Source organism: Castor canadensis, chromosome 6, assembly GCF_047511655.1.
Source record: "Castor canadensis chromosome 6, mCasCan1.hap1v2, whole genome shotgun sequence".
Classification (NCBI taxonomy): Eukaryota; Metazoa; Chordata; class Mammalia; order Rodentia; family Castoridae; genus Castor; species Castor canadensis.
Window position 1 is genome coordinate 30,372,163 of NC_133391.1, and position 14,288 is coordinate 30,386,450.

A 14,288-nucleotide genomic window follows, 5' to 3' on the forward strand; every position below is an offset into this window, starting at 1 on the left:
TTATAATTGTTCTCATCAATTTATTCAGGGCAAAGGATTACATTTGTGCTCCGTTTGAGTCTGGGTGTGAGTTTTGTGGACCGAGCAGTTTCTGCACTGGCGTTTTAGAAATCTTTCCCCAGACCAGCGGCGCTCTGTCAGCAGAGTCAGGGCTGCATACCTCAGGACACCTGTCGGAGTTTTGCCATGGAGCCCCTGGACACCAAGCCAGGTCACTAGTACTTGCCTGCAGAAGATCCCAGAGAAGAATCAGAGAGAACTACCAGCCATGACAAAAGACTTAAAAACAGTCACCATTACAGATGGGTGTGAATTCATCCTAACAAAGACATTTACTTATTTCTGTGAAGTGGACATCTTAAAAACACAGGGCTGGTGGAGTGGCTCAAGTGGTAGAGCACCTGCCTAGCAAGCGTGAGGCCCTGAGTTCAAACCCCAGTACCACCAAAAAAACAAACAAAAAACCCAAAGAAATCTTAAAAACCACTGTGAATGAAAACACTATATACATGGGTAGCAAAGATTGATACATTTTTAGGATCTTCATACAATGTCCGGATCACTTGAATCAGTAACTTACGACCCAGTGTGTAGCACCTGCCTAGCAAGCTCAGGACCCTGAGATCAAATCCCAGGACCACCAAACACCACACAAAGTAGGTTAGGTATCACCTTTTTGTTGTTCTTGTTTTTGAGACAAGGTCTTGCTTTGCAGCCTAGGTTGGCCCAGAAGTCCTGATCCTTCTGCTTCAGCCTCCCAAGTGCTGGGATTACAGGCGTACTTCACCACACCTGGCAGACATCATGTTACAATCAGTGATGTTTTCTATGTAATTTAGCATATCAAAAAAATCTAATTAGTTTAACATCTCCCTTTTTCAAGGTGAGACAAAAAATCCTTTGAGATTTTCCGGGGGGCTTCTGGGGAATTTCAAAGTTAGGTCAGGTTATAAAAGTGTCCAGAATTTGATTTAGGGATACTTATCAAGAACTTTGTAAAGTTTGAATCGAATATTTAAATAGATAGGATAAGAATGCCAGTATGAAATAATACTTCGTTATCTACTCAACCAATTAACAATAAATATTTTAAAGGTAAACAAAGAAGATCATATGATTGTAAAAGCAAAAACAGACCTGCGTTAGATTTCTGCCACAGCCACAAAATATCTGAGATAAACAAATTACAAGGCCGAAAGATTAATTTTGGGCTCACGGTTTTAGGCTTTAGTTCTTGGTCACTTGGCCCCGTTACTCTGAGCCTGTGGCAGCACAGGGCAGCATGGAAGGATCGTGGGGTGCCGGAGGCCTGCTCACCTCATGGCGGCCGGGAAGCAAAGAGAGAGCGAGGAAGGGACCAGCGTCCCAGATCTACTTCAAGGACAAGCCCATCATGACCTCACTTCCTCCCACTAGGCTCCACCTCTTAGAGGGTCCACCATCTCCCCATAGCACCACAGGCTGGGGACCATGCCATGCCTAAAACACTGGCCCTTTGGGGACATTTTATATCCAACCCATAGCAATATCTTGGGTTTTATGTGTGTGTGTGTGTGTGTGTGTGTGTGTGCACGTGTGTGTGTGTGTGGTTTGTGGAAACTGGGATTTGAACTCAGGGCCTTATGCTTGCTAGGCACACACCACCATCTGAGTCACTCCACCAGCCCCACCTTAAAAAGATGCATTTATTTTTAAGTAATCAAAAACCTGATAAAAACCATCTGTAGCACAGGAAATTATTTTCAAACATCACAAAGAACCTAAATTAAACATATTATTCTCCCCCTTTTTTTACTGTTAAGCTTGACACACCATGAAAAATTCATTATTTTTGTACATTTTGTTCTTACACTGAATAATAGTTTTATAATCTCAAACATCTAGAAGAGATAACAGAAGCTTATTTTACAACAAGTGCAGGTGGAATAAGATCATATGTCTGCATTACATTTAATGCTAACAACTCTAAAGATACATCTATTTTTAATTAGACATGATTATTAATTACAACAGAGCACAAGAACATAAAAAAAAATTGGGGTGGATTAATTCCTATTTTCCTGGGAGTTTTAGGAATATTTAATTTATTTCTTTCTAAATCAGTCACCAGAGCTCTTTTTAGGAAATTTGGAGATAGAGAAACATCAAAATACAAAATAAACACATGTGCACAGGGCTGGTAGAGTGGCTCAAGAGGTAAGAGTGCTTGCCTAGCAAGTGTGAGGCCCTGAGTTCAAACCCTAGTGCTGCCAACACACACACACACACACACACACACACACACACACGCATGCCAGACACACACACAACAGACACATATAAATGTACAAACAAGTGCAAGAGAGGCCTCACAGGCTTCATTAAAGCATTTTAGCCATGAATCAGTACAATAATGCAAAACTCACTAGTTCATATAAAGCAGTTGGATGCAAATTGTGTTTCTGGAAGCAGGAATAGGTTACGGTCATTTAGTTAATGATGGCTGAAGCTTTTTACCAGTACTTATAGAGAAGAATTTTAAGATTTTTCACTTTTCCAGTTTGTTTCAAAATAGCCATTATTTTTTCCCTTCTTTCAATGTGATCTTCTTGCAGATACCATGAAAATGTTTGTTTTAGGGTGTGATCTCTTTTTGAAAGTACTTTTGTGTTAAAAAGTCCAAATTTCCAAATGTATGCCCTTTCCAGGATAATTCTAAACCAGTAAGCCTTCACTCACCATGGATGCAGGTGACGTCTCCCCACCAAAAAAAAAAAAAAAAAGCAAATAGCCTCCTCTATCTCCAAGATCCAGACAGCCTAAAAACACAAAGCCTTCATGAACACACAGAGAACACACAAGGTAAGAAAACTACAGTCTCCCACGAAAGTGAGAAGTGTGCCTTCAGTCACGGACCCACTAATCTGGGTACCAGGTAGGTGACACTGGGATGGGACTTCATCCAGCACAAACAAGGTAGATGACAGTCCTAAGGGACTGTGGCTCCTCGTTGAGGCAGACTCCCCTGGCATCTGGCAGAAATGTCACTGGTTACAAAAGACCATACTAGTCATAGAGCCAAATTTTCAGGCTACAAAATGAGAAACAATAATCACACCCAAGTTGGTTTTATTTTTGTTTTTTTAAATTGGTGATCCACAGCAAAGACAGTCTATAAGATGCTGATCTGGTGCCACATGTGACTTGCCAGTCGGTGAGACTGGTGTGAACAATAGGCCTCCATGATTGCTCTGTCATCAAAAATGACAGAAGCCGGGCGCCGGTGGCTCACGCCTGTAATCCCAGCTACTCAGGACGAAGAGATCAGGAGGATCGAGGTTCAAAGCCAGTCCGGGTAAGTAGTTTGAGAGAACCTATCTCGAAAAAACCCATCACAAAAATAGGGCTGGTGGAGTGGCTCAAGGTACAGGGTCTGAATTCAAGTACCACAGAAAGAAAGAAGGAAGGAAGAAAAGGAAGGAAGGAAGGGAAAGAAAGAAAGAAAATGACAGAGAAGACAGAAACAAAGGAAACAAAGGCCTTCTGAGGCTAAGAATCAATAATCACCGAGTATTCAAATTAAAGTTACAAGAGTCGCAATCTTATAAATGATTTTCTCCTTATAGGGTAAATTTGAGAAGGAAAAAATAAAGAGAATTTACTATTTTATCCAATCAGACCCTATAGATAGAAACCCTGCATGCTGACTTTGCTGAGAAGTTTTACCTTTTGCTAACTTGGTCAAAAGTCCTGGATTTCAACTTCAGCCCTGGGGACAAGCAAAATGGTCCACTTGTCCCTTAGCAATAGCCCAAACTCTAGAGGAATAAGACATTTCTTCTCTTTCTAGGTGTTCCCACCAGGACCCTGGAAATTAAACTGACAAAAGACAGAAGACAAGAGAAAACAGTACTTATGCACCTGCCTACTTAGGAGAGTTTCCCAAAGGACTGAGAAACAAGAAAACCCAGATAATTGGGCTTTGAGTCACTATCTTGGACTGAAAAAAGGGGAAGGTAGTTTCAGGCCTTTGTGAGATGGAGGTGGTAAGAGGAAGGGGAAGTGAGGAAAACAGGGCTGTGAGGCTGGCGGAGTGGCTCAAGCAGTAGAGCACCTGCCTAGCAAGTATGAGGTCTTGACTTCAAACCCAAGTACTGCTGAAAAAAGCAAGAAAGACAATAGGGTCATCCTATTACACAGCTAGGAGCATCTCACAGGAATAACTGTCTTCCTTTACAAATGGAAATTTCCTCTGCAGAAGGGGACAGTGGCACTCTGTTTTTAGGAGGAAGCCAGGTCTTTCACTACTTCTGCTGGTTCCCAAATGTCATTAGCTCAAAATAATCCATATGCCAGACAGATGTATTTGGGGGTGGCATATTCTGGCCTTGTGTCAGTCAGATTTTTTTTGTCACTGTGACAGAATACCTGACAGAGCAACTTAAAAGGAGAAGGGACTGGTTTTGGCTCCTGGTCCCAGTGCATGGTCAGTTGACGCTGTTGTTTGTGGGCCATGGTGAGGCAGGACATCTTGGTGAGAAGGGCAGTGAGGAGCAAAGGTGGCTACCCCTTTGTAACCAGGAAGGAGAGAAAGGGGGGGAAGGGCGGGACACAAGAACAGAGAGGAGCTCAGGACAAGACACAGCCCCCAAGGTCACACATGCTCCTGGTGACTACTTCCTCTAGGTAGGCCCCACCTCCCAAAGTCTCCAGAGCATCCCAAAATAGTGCCACCAGCTGGGGACCAAGCCTCAAAAGCCTTTTTTGACTAGCACTTCATTTCAAACCAAACCAAGTATTCTTCAGTTTCAGGAAGAATCTTTTCTTCTTCTTCCTCCTCCTCCTCTTCCACCTCCTTTTCTTCCAGACAATTATTTTTTCTGTGAATCACTTCTCAGGCAGCTCTGAAAAGCCTCCCCTCCCTTCCTTCTCCCACTGTTTCCCCAGTAAATAAATAAATTAGAACTGTCTTACAATTGCTGATGTTTTTTCTGATCCGTTTTTATTTTGAGGTTTGGCTTTGCCAGCCTCGGGCTTTCTGTCAACCACTGCTGTTTTTTTGCTCCATAGGAGATCAGTTTGGAGCCTGTTCTTCCCTCACCTGACCTTAGCTCTTCACACATGCTTCTCTCCTTTGCTCGTTCTCATTAGGCTTCTGACCTCTCTCTTCCTTCACTTCCTCCCGCTAATAACTTCCCACTGAGGCCTCTGGAGTCACTCTCTAAGTTATCCTCCGGTTCCGATCACTTTTGTCTTTTCCTGCCTTGGACATAATTTCCTCAGATTGTATGCTTAGGTTCCAAATTTGCTTCCTTTGCTGAATCAATGTGGCCATTTAAGGGAAAAGGCACGGGGTGGGACGAGGAGGGTGCGGAAGAGACCGATGTGCATGTCACATGACACAAAGTGGCACCGATGGCCAGCCCCTTGGCTTTTCCGGGCATCACCTCCTTATCTGTTTGCTAACAAGGGCTGCAAACGCAGAGTCCAGGAGGGTTATGGAAACACACCAAAGCAGGCCAGGCAGGGACTGTGGGAAGCTGGGGACCTGAGCAACGTCCAAGGGCATCATTGTTGCTCAGCGTTTGATATGACCACTGGCAAGTGCTGGCTGCTCAGGGTTTACAGATCTTCCAATGTTCAATAGTGATCAAGAATCTGGACTTTGAAAAAGTGTGAACTCTTTTAAGGTGAGAGCAGAAAGTAGGGAAACCGCCCAGGGAGAGGAGAGGTTGAAGCTTGACCTTGATTTTGATTTTCAGTACGAATTTAGACCATGAAAGCAGGGCCTCATTTCAAAGAAAATAAAGTTAAAAAAATTTTTTTAAGCTATTATCCAAACTCTTGGGAGTCTGAGGCAGAAGGATTGCAAGTTCGAGGCCAGCTTGAGCTACCTAGTGAGAGCCTGTCTCAAGAAATTAGAGCGTCTGCCTAGCAAGCATGAAGCCCTGAGTTTAAACCCCAGTACGACCCAGACAAAACCAAACACAACAAAAATAAATCAGTAAGTAAATTTAAATTGTGAAGTCTCCTTACTTTAAATGTTTACACTTAATTCAAATTAAAACTCAAACAGAAAACATCACACTGTGGGGCAAATATGGTCCTAAGCTGTCATTTGTGGACTTCAGGGGAGATGGGAATTTTAATTTCTTGTCAGGTCTGAAGTCTCCTGACTCTTCAGGAACACATTTCAACCTAATGAGCTCTCCCTTTTGCTATTCCTGTCACTTGTGTTTATTTGGCTGTCAGTGTCCTAGGTGAGCACTCTGGAGTTTGCTGGAAGAGGAAGGCACAAATCCACCCCCACCCAATGTGAAGCTTTGCTCCTGTCTTCCATCAGCACTGCCTGCAGAGCGTTGTCTCCCAGGACAGTGCACGATGCTGGGTGGATGGGTTTTGGATTAGGCAATGTCTTTGCTCCCTTGCCTGGAAGCAAATTTCCAGTCGTTCCATTTTGCTACACTCTGGCTATGTTTGAGTGTGTCCCCCAAAAGTTCACCTGCTGGAAGCTTGCTTCCCCGTGTGATAATGTTCAGATGGTGGAATCTTAAGAGGTAGGCCTTGGGGATTTTGAAGCCATGGGTTGAGAAAAAACTTCATCAAGATGGGAACGTAGGAGAAGCAGATTTTTAGGATGTCAATAAGGGAAACAGCGGGCAGGCTGCACAAGGAGTATAGCCACACCAAGGCAGGGCTGTGTGCAGGCTTTTAGGGTTTTATATTCTGGTTGAGGCTACTTAGACTCTGTCGGTTGGTTGTCCCTGCCTGGGATCATGGTTTGAATTTCACACAGGAACATTTCTTGGATGTGGCTCTCAGGTCCACATTCCACCCTGCCCCTTGGTATTTTATTTCCACCATGCCTACTTAAGGGGACTTTCCTCAGTAGGGGCTAGTGGGAAGTGGTTAGGTCACTGAGGCACCACTCTTAGAAGGGATTAAAGTGGTTCTATGAAGACCCTGTTAGCACTCTTGAGAGCAAGTTGTTACAAAAGAGAAAGCTCAGCTCTGGAATCTCTTGCCTCCTCTCCCACTGTGTGTTCTCTCCCTCTCACGCCCTCCCACCACGCATCGCCATGTCATGAGGTAGCAAGAAGGCCCTCACCAAAGGCCAAATCAATGGGGCCACTCTATCGGGAGTTTGCAGTCTCCAAAACTGTGAGCCAATTAAATCTGTTTTCTTCATCAAGTATTCATTCTTAGGTGTTTTGTTATAGCAATAGAAAATGGAGTAGGAGCTGTGCCAGTGGCTCACACTTGTAGTCCTAGCTACTCAGGAGGCAGAGATCAGGAGGATCGCAGTTCGAAGCCAGCCTGGGCAAATAGTTCGCGAGACCCTATCTCGGAAAAAACCCATCACATAAAAGGGCTGGTGGAGTAGCTCATGTGGTAGAGCGCCTGCCTGGCAAGTGTGAGGCCCTGAGTTCAAATCTCAACCACCAAAAAAAAAAAAAGTAAAGTACTCACAAATAGGTCCCCCCATTTCTTCCCTCTATCTGGAACTTGAGCATCTTCCCTTTCAGGTCTTTTCGTGGAACTGTGAAGAGTTAAATGACCCTGAAGATTACGAGGCAAACGAGGCTCCAGGCCCAATAATATTATCAAAGAGGAGGAAATTCTCTTGGCAAGAGTGTCATTGTTGTCACAAAATATCCACCACAAACAACTTATAGGGAGGGACTATTTAGGTTCACAGATTCAGAGGTTTCAGACCACAGTCCTTGGTTCCATTACTTCTGGGCCTGTGGTGAAACAGAATGTCAGGGTGGCAGGAGTGTGTGGCAGAGGCTGCTCACCCCATGCCAGACAGGAAGCAGGAAGAGAGAGAGAGAGAGACAGAGAGAGAAAGCTTGTGTTCTCAGGCTCTCTCCTTTTCTCCCTTTTATTCCACTCAAGTCCCCCAGTCTATTGCATGGTGCTGCCCATTCAGGGTGGTCTTCCCTGCTTAGTAAATTCTTTCTGGACGCACCCTCACTAACCTACCCAGAGGTGTGCTTGACTTCAATGCAATCAAGTTGACAATCTGGATCAACCATTATAGCAAGTTAGCGCTTCTTTGCCTTGTATTACTATGCGTTACTGATAAAGTTGGAGATTTACACATTAGGAAATATTTCTCAAATGATGTGCTCTCTGCAAGAATCTTTAATTTCTTAATTTTGATGATTATATAAAATAAATTTTTTTAAAGCATGTTCTGAGTCATTTTACGACTTTTTTTTTTTTTTTTTTGGTAATACTGGGCTTTGAACTCAGGGCCTACACCTTGAGCCACCCCACCAGCCCTTTTCGTGGTAGGTTTCAAACTGTTTGCCTCGGTCTGGCCTTGAAGGGACCTGAGTAGCTAGGGTTTCAGGCATGATCCACCAGTGCCCAGCATTTTATGATAGTAAACCAAGACTGATATGCAGTTTTAGACAATTCATTTGTATTTGTTTTTACAATTTTATCCTTAACAACTATTTAACCTCAACTAGCATCACTAACTTCTAATAATTTCAAAACTTCTGAAGTTTTCTCCAAGAAATGTTAGGGATTTGGGAATATTAAGTAGGGAAAAATAATTAGTGTATGGTGAAGAGTACCAGATATTGGCCACCCCAAAATATGCACCTTTGGCATATGGTTTATTTTGAGCTACAGGCAGTTGGGACTCAGTAGGTATAAGAACAGCTCTTTACCTACCCATAATTGCCTAAAAGTAGAGTATAAAGTTCCCCTTTGTAAAGGAAATAAACCTTTATACAGGAAATTTCCATTTGTAAACGTGTCTCTGTTGCTGGAGGGGTGCTCTCCTGGTGAGAACGCTGCCTGAGATGATCCTATGGGCACAAGAAGACGGCTCTTTGTAAGTACACACTCCTCCCCTTCTCTTCCTACAGCTTCTCTTCCCGCAACTGCTTTTCCTAAGATGGTATAGAAGCCTCAACCCCTGCACCTCCCTGACTCTCTTTTCTTTGAAAGACTCCTGTGCACAGGTGCATAATCAAACTGCTATTCTCATGTTAAACTGTCTTTTGTCAATTAAATTTCCTTGGCCCTATAGGAAGGTAGAGAGGAGAAGTCTTTTCTTCCCTACACATATTAGAAACCAGGATCTGAAATGAGATGTTTTTACATATTACTGGCTCAGCAGATTATTTCAACTCCTAAACGTCTATATTGATTAATTTGGGATAATGTTAGTGATGTTTACATAAAATAATACTTAAAAAGAGCTCAATTCAGTGTCTGCCATAGAAAAGCACTAAAAATGATGCAAGCTATTTCTACTGTAGTGTTATTCAGTGCTGATGACTTAAAAAAATGACCTATTCTGGCTTTTGATTCTAGTTTTGTCATGGGTATTTTATTTAATATTTCAAAATGATACACAGACACAGACTTAGGAGACAGAGATGATGGCTTCTGATGGGTTATAATCTGAGGCTCCCTATGGGGAACTCCTGAATATCTTAAAATTTTCTCCTCTGCTACTAAACATCTATAATTCAAGGTTCACTTGTTATCTTCTATGAGAAGCAGCTAGCTGTTTGACAAAATTTGTGTTTCCCCTTTAAAGAATAAGTTGTTACTGGAAGCTAGCCAGACCTGGGCTCTGTTTACTCCTCCTGTACCTAGTGTGGCCTAAACCATGGCATGTAGCAGAAGTGGTATGTGGCATTTTCAGGTCAAGATGGAAGGAAGAAGTGTACTTTGTTCACCCTTTCTCTTTCCATCAGCTGAGTTCATTTGAAGATGAGACCCCAGGACCAAATGTGGAAGGAAAGTGGATAGCTCACAACATAGAGGAAAGCCAGCTGCCTATGGAGGACACATGCACCCTTGGCTAAGTGAATGAGAATAAACCCCGATTAAGTTTGAACCATAGATTTTGGGAGTTTATTATTCACTGCCCCTAACATTCCCAGAATTGACTTAAAAAAAATTGATACCTTGAAAGGAGTGTAGATACAATGAATAATATTAAAATAAGTATTTTAGGCTGTTACTTGCTACCACTTGGGTAGCAAAGGAAAAGAACAGATGGAAAGATACAGACCTATGCTACATATTGAAGAAGCGTTTTCAAAACGATGAAAGAGCAGAATGAGTTCGTACAATGGATCAGCATCTGTGGTGAATTCGCAGTTCTTTCTTGATAGCTGTTGTCATGGTCATTGTGTGCCTGTTTTATCATTACACATGGAAGGGGCAGATAACCTTTTTTTTTGGAAACAGGGTCTTCTAGTCTAAGTTTCTATTGATTGTAAAACACACTATTTCTGTGTACCACTAAGAAGGAAAAGATGCTACTAACTAAATTTGAGCTTATGTTGAGAGGTAAATTATCGTGGATTGAACAATGATTTCTGATTGAAGAGATGTGAAAATGTGGAAAAAATACGCACATTAGGATTTGTGGAAAACACTAATTTTTCTGAGAGCTGGCATCCTTCAGAGACTATATTTCCTGTGCTCCTGCATTCAGGTTTTGCTTTAAGCCATATTGTCACCAATAAAGTGTGAGTGGGCGTGAGCTATCATTTCTGAGCCAGGCTCCTTAAAGTATAAGAAACTTCTCCACACTTGCTTCTTTCCTGGCTGAAAGCAGATGTCAGTGAGGTCTCAGAGAAGGCAAAGCCACAGGGAAAGAAAAGCCCAAGTTTCTGGTCACAAAATAGAGGGAAGTTACCCACAATGCATTGCAGTCCCTCCACCATGGTAGATCTGAACAGCCATGTGTGCCTCACACAAGCTGAGAGAAGTCAGTCTTTCTTCCTTGGAATCAGTGTGGCTTTGGCTCTGTGAGAGTTTGTGTTAGTTGCGGGGAGCTGTCACTCAGCACCATGCCCAGAATCCATTTTATGGCCCCTAAAAAGCCATGTGCAGGCCAAAATCACAGAAGAGCAGAAATTTTGAATGAATAAAGGGATCTGGTCTGCAGAGATAAGAATGAGGCAGATATTCAGAAAAGAGCAAAGGAGAGAGGCCACATAGCTCCCAGGATTTATGGAGCGTGACCCTAGGCCTGACAGTTTACCAATTCCTGTCCTCAGTTCCCATGAGGATGGACTGAATGGCCCTTTCATGAATTTTAGTGTCCTTAAAATAAGCCTACTTTCAAAAATCCTGAACTAGCTGAGCTAGTTTCAATCAAGGACTGGGTAATGACTTGGTCAATGACTGAGTCAATTAAAATAAAAATCCCTTAACCAAGAACTTGCTTACTTGCTGTCAAGTGTCAGCACCAACAATAACAGAGTCCGTCTCTGCCCAGGGGGCAGGAGTTAGTCAACCTCCCACTGAAACTGTGCCTCCTCACTTTCCACTGCTGAGCCTGGGCTCCCTGCTCTTCTGAGACAGCTAACTTCCTAGAAATCACCTCAGGGAAGATTTGAATTGATAGGCTTAGATTTTCATATTTCCGCCACAAGAGATCAAATAGATACATTTTCAGATGCTATCCTAGTCACGGGGCTGGAGCTATAGCTTACTGGTACAGTGCAGACCAGCATGCAATGCACACCGGGTTTGGGAGAGTAATAGAAGGGGTTGAACAGAGCAAAGTGAAGTAGACCCACAGCGGGAATGCATCAAGAAACCCCTCTGAGCATCACTTTAAGCATTAATAACCAAGGACAGGACTGTAAAATCGGTACAGCGTGGGGGGGAGTACTAGTGGGAGGGGGAAGGGAATGAAGGAGATGAAGGTGAGGGAGTATGGTTGATGGACTTCATGTACTTATATGAGATAGAACAAAGAAGACCCTTGGAATTACTTTAAGTGGGGAGGGAGGGGGTCAAGGGGGAGAGAGGATGGATGATCTAACCAATGGTTAATATAAGCCTAATTGGAATTGTCACTATGAATCCCCCCCATAAGGAATATATCCTAATAAAAAATTTTATTAAAAAAAGAAGACACTGGGTTTGATCCTCAGCACCGCAACAACAATAAACAAACAAAAGATGTTATCCTATTCTGAATTTAGACAACTAAAAAAATACTAAAGTAACATATGTTCATTAGAGATATACATTTTATAATATAAATATAAGTAAAATAAAAATTACAAAATTCACTTACAGCTTAGCGCCAATAGTTACCAGCAGTTTTTAGGACAAGCATGACAAAAATGTAATGCATCATGATCATGAATTTTATCAAGAATTGGTATTATTTTCTTGGTTGCCTTTTGTCCCATGGTCACGGACATTTTCTTCAAGGAGCAGAAGTTGACATATTTTTGGAATTAGGCTTCATTACTCTTTCTAATGACTAACAAACACATTTTCTTTATTCAGTTCCTCTGTTCTCTAGGAAATGAAAACAAATGATCTAATTGGGATACCCTGCTGTCACAGGGACAAGACTTAAGCCATGTCCCTCATTCTCTATGTCCCTTCATCTGCCTTATCAGCAGATTAATGGAAGTATGTTCTTTTTCTTCCTAGCGGTGCGCTCACATTTCCTGTTAAGCCACCAAGTCTAAATGACTTCAATCCCAAAGAGGTCTACTTGCCACTCCAGAATCTTGTCTTGTTTCCTCCTTTCTTTATTTTGGGCTTTTGCTGAATGTCCTTCTGTTATTTTCTGGGATGCGATATTTTATTCCCTATCCCTTGGGGGTGATAGCCATTATTTTTATTCCTCTTATCATAGTCCCTTGTGAGAATTAATTGACCCTCTCTTGTTTTAGTTACCATATTTTAAAAATGAATTATTCTGAGCCTATGTTACGTGCTCCTCCTACCAGTGATTTATTGTCTTAGTAAAATTCTGTTCTTTTAATCATCGAAGCAGGAACATAGCTCAGTGCTTTGCTTTCTCCTATGTATGGCTTTTATGTTAGCCATATTTAGCTCCATTTTCCACTAATAAAGGAGATAGACTCAAAATATTATGTTTCCTAAAAGCTGGTATCTCTCCAGCTGGTTTTCTGAGTTTTCCCACTTCTAATTTCAAACTTATTTAGAGGGTGGTTTTACAATAATATTTTCTTGATTGGCCGCCAAGGGCTAATGTTCTCATTTTGCTAAATCATTATCTCTTGCTCTTAAACCAGTAATGATTCACAGTTTTCTTTTCATATGAAGAATTTGCTAGAGTTTTGTCAGGAGGCTGGGGGACCATCCACTTAGTCGGATTACACTTAACCACCAGCCATCATAACTGAGGGTTAGAGCTCCTGGTAGCCTAGGTTAATAACATTTACGGATTTTCTACTATGGGTTGAACACTGTCCTCCTTGAATAGGATGAGTGCACCCCCTGCTCTCAAGGATTCACAGTCTAGTGGGGAGGGGATCAGGTGGGATGCGTTGCATACACTCGCGATTGGGATGGGGACAAGGTTAGAGGAGCACAGAGCAGGTGGGAATGACAGATAAGAGATCACACACGAGAGAAGAAAGACCAGAAGAAGTATGTGCATGTGTGTGTATGTGTGTTGGGGGGTGGGGGGCAGCTAGAGATAAGACAAGAGCTGAAACAAAATCCTGCAGGCAGGAGAAGGGATGTTTGGAGAATTCCAAGTACCCTCCAGACCTGGCCATGAAGTGTGTGCAGTTGGGGCTGTAGCTGGTGTTGGGAAGGAGGGGATGACGCAAGCAGATGAAAGGCTTGTGTGCCAGGTTGATGAGTTTGCACTTGACCCTGAGGATGCCAAGAAATCACTGTAGAATTTTAAGCAGACGTGTGATGTTCAGATTTGTGATTTACAAGGAGTGTCAGCATCCTCTAGCAATGGAAGACATGGCTGTGGCCCAAAGGGTCCTTCTTCACCTGTGTTCAGGGGCTCTCACATGTAGTCAAAGTCAAAGGGGTCACCAACTCTTGACTATTTACCTCTTTCCCTACTTTTCTCTACCTTCCCTCTCTTTCTTCCCATCTCCTCAGCTTCCTTCTCCTCTCATCCATTCTTTTTGGAAGCTCTTAGAGCTTGAACAGGTCATAGGTTGGCTTGAAAAAGAAATGTTGATGAGTAATATTAGATGTCCTGTCTTTTTCCTCATGGTCAATGTTAAATCACTTATGGGAAGAATTTCCTTTTGTGAATGCTCAAAGCTCTTATTTTCCCATTTTCTACCTATAATCCTTTATCGTTGTCCATTGTCACCGTCAACATGGGAGGGGGAGAATATACATTCAAGTAAGTTGATTGTACTTTTAACTTGTAGTTCTTGTAGGGATTTCTAGTCGACTGAAAATGACAATTGATCATTGTGTTTTTCATGTTTTCTTAAACTGTTTTCTACCTCATAACCTAAACTGTAGGTGTGATGCATGTGTAGGTCATGAAGTCAATTTAATGACCTACGCTA

At 42.4% G+C, this 14,288-nt stretch overlaps 1 long non-coding RNA gene across 1 annotated transcript; it reads right to left on the reverse strand.

The window, feature by feature from the left end:
- On the reverse strand, positions 1-794 carry LOC141423859 (uncharacterized). Its single transcript, XR_012448629.1, has 2 exons — positions 673-794; positions 1-226 (listed from the first exon to the last, which is right to left on the reverse strand). It is a non-coding gene; the product is annotated as an uncharacterized lncRNA (long non-coding RNA).
- Positions 795-14,288: the final 13,494 nt, after the last annotated feature.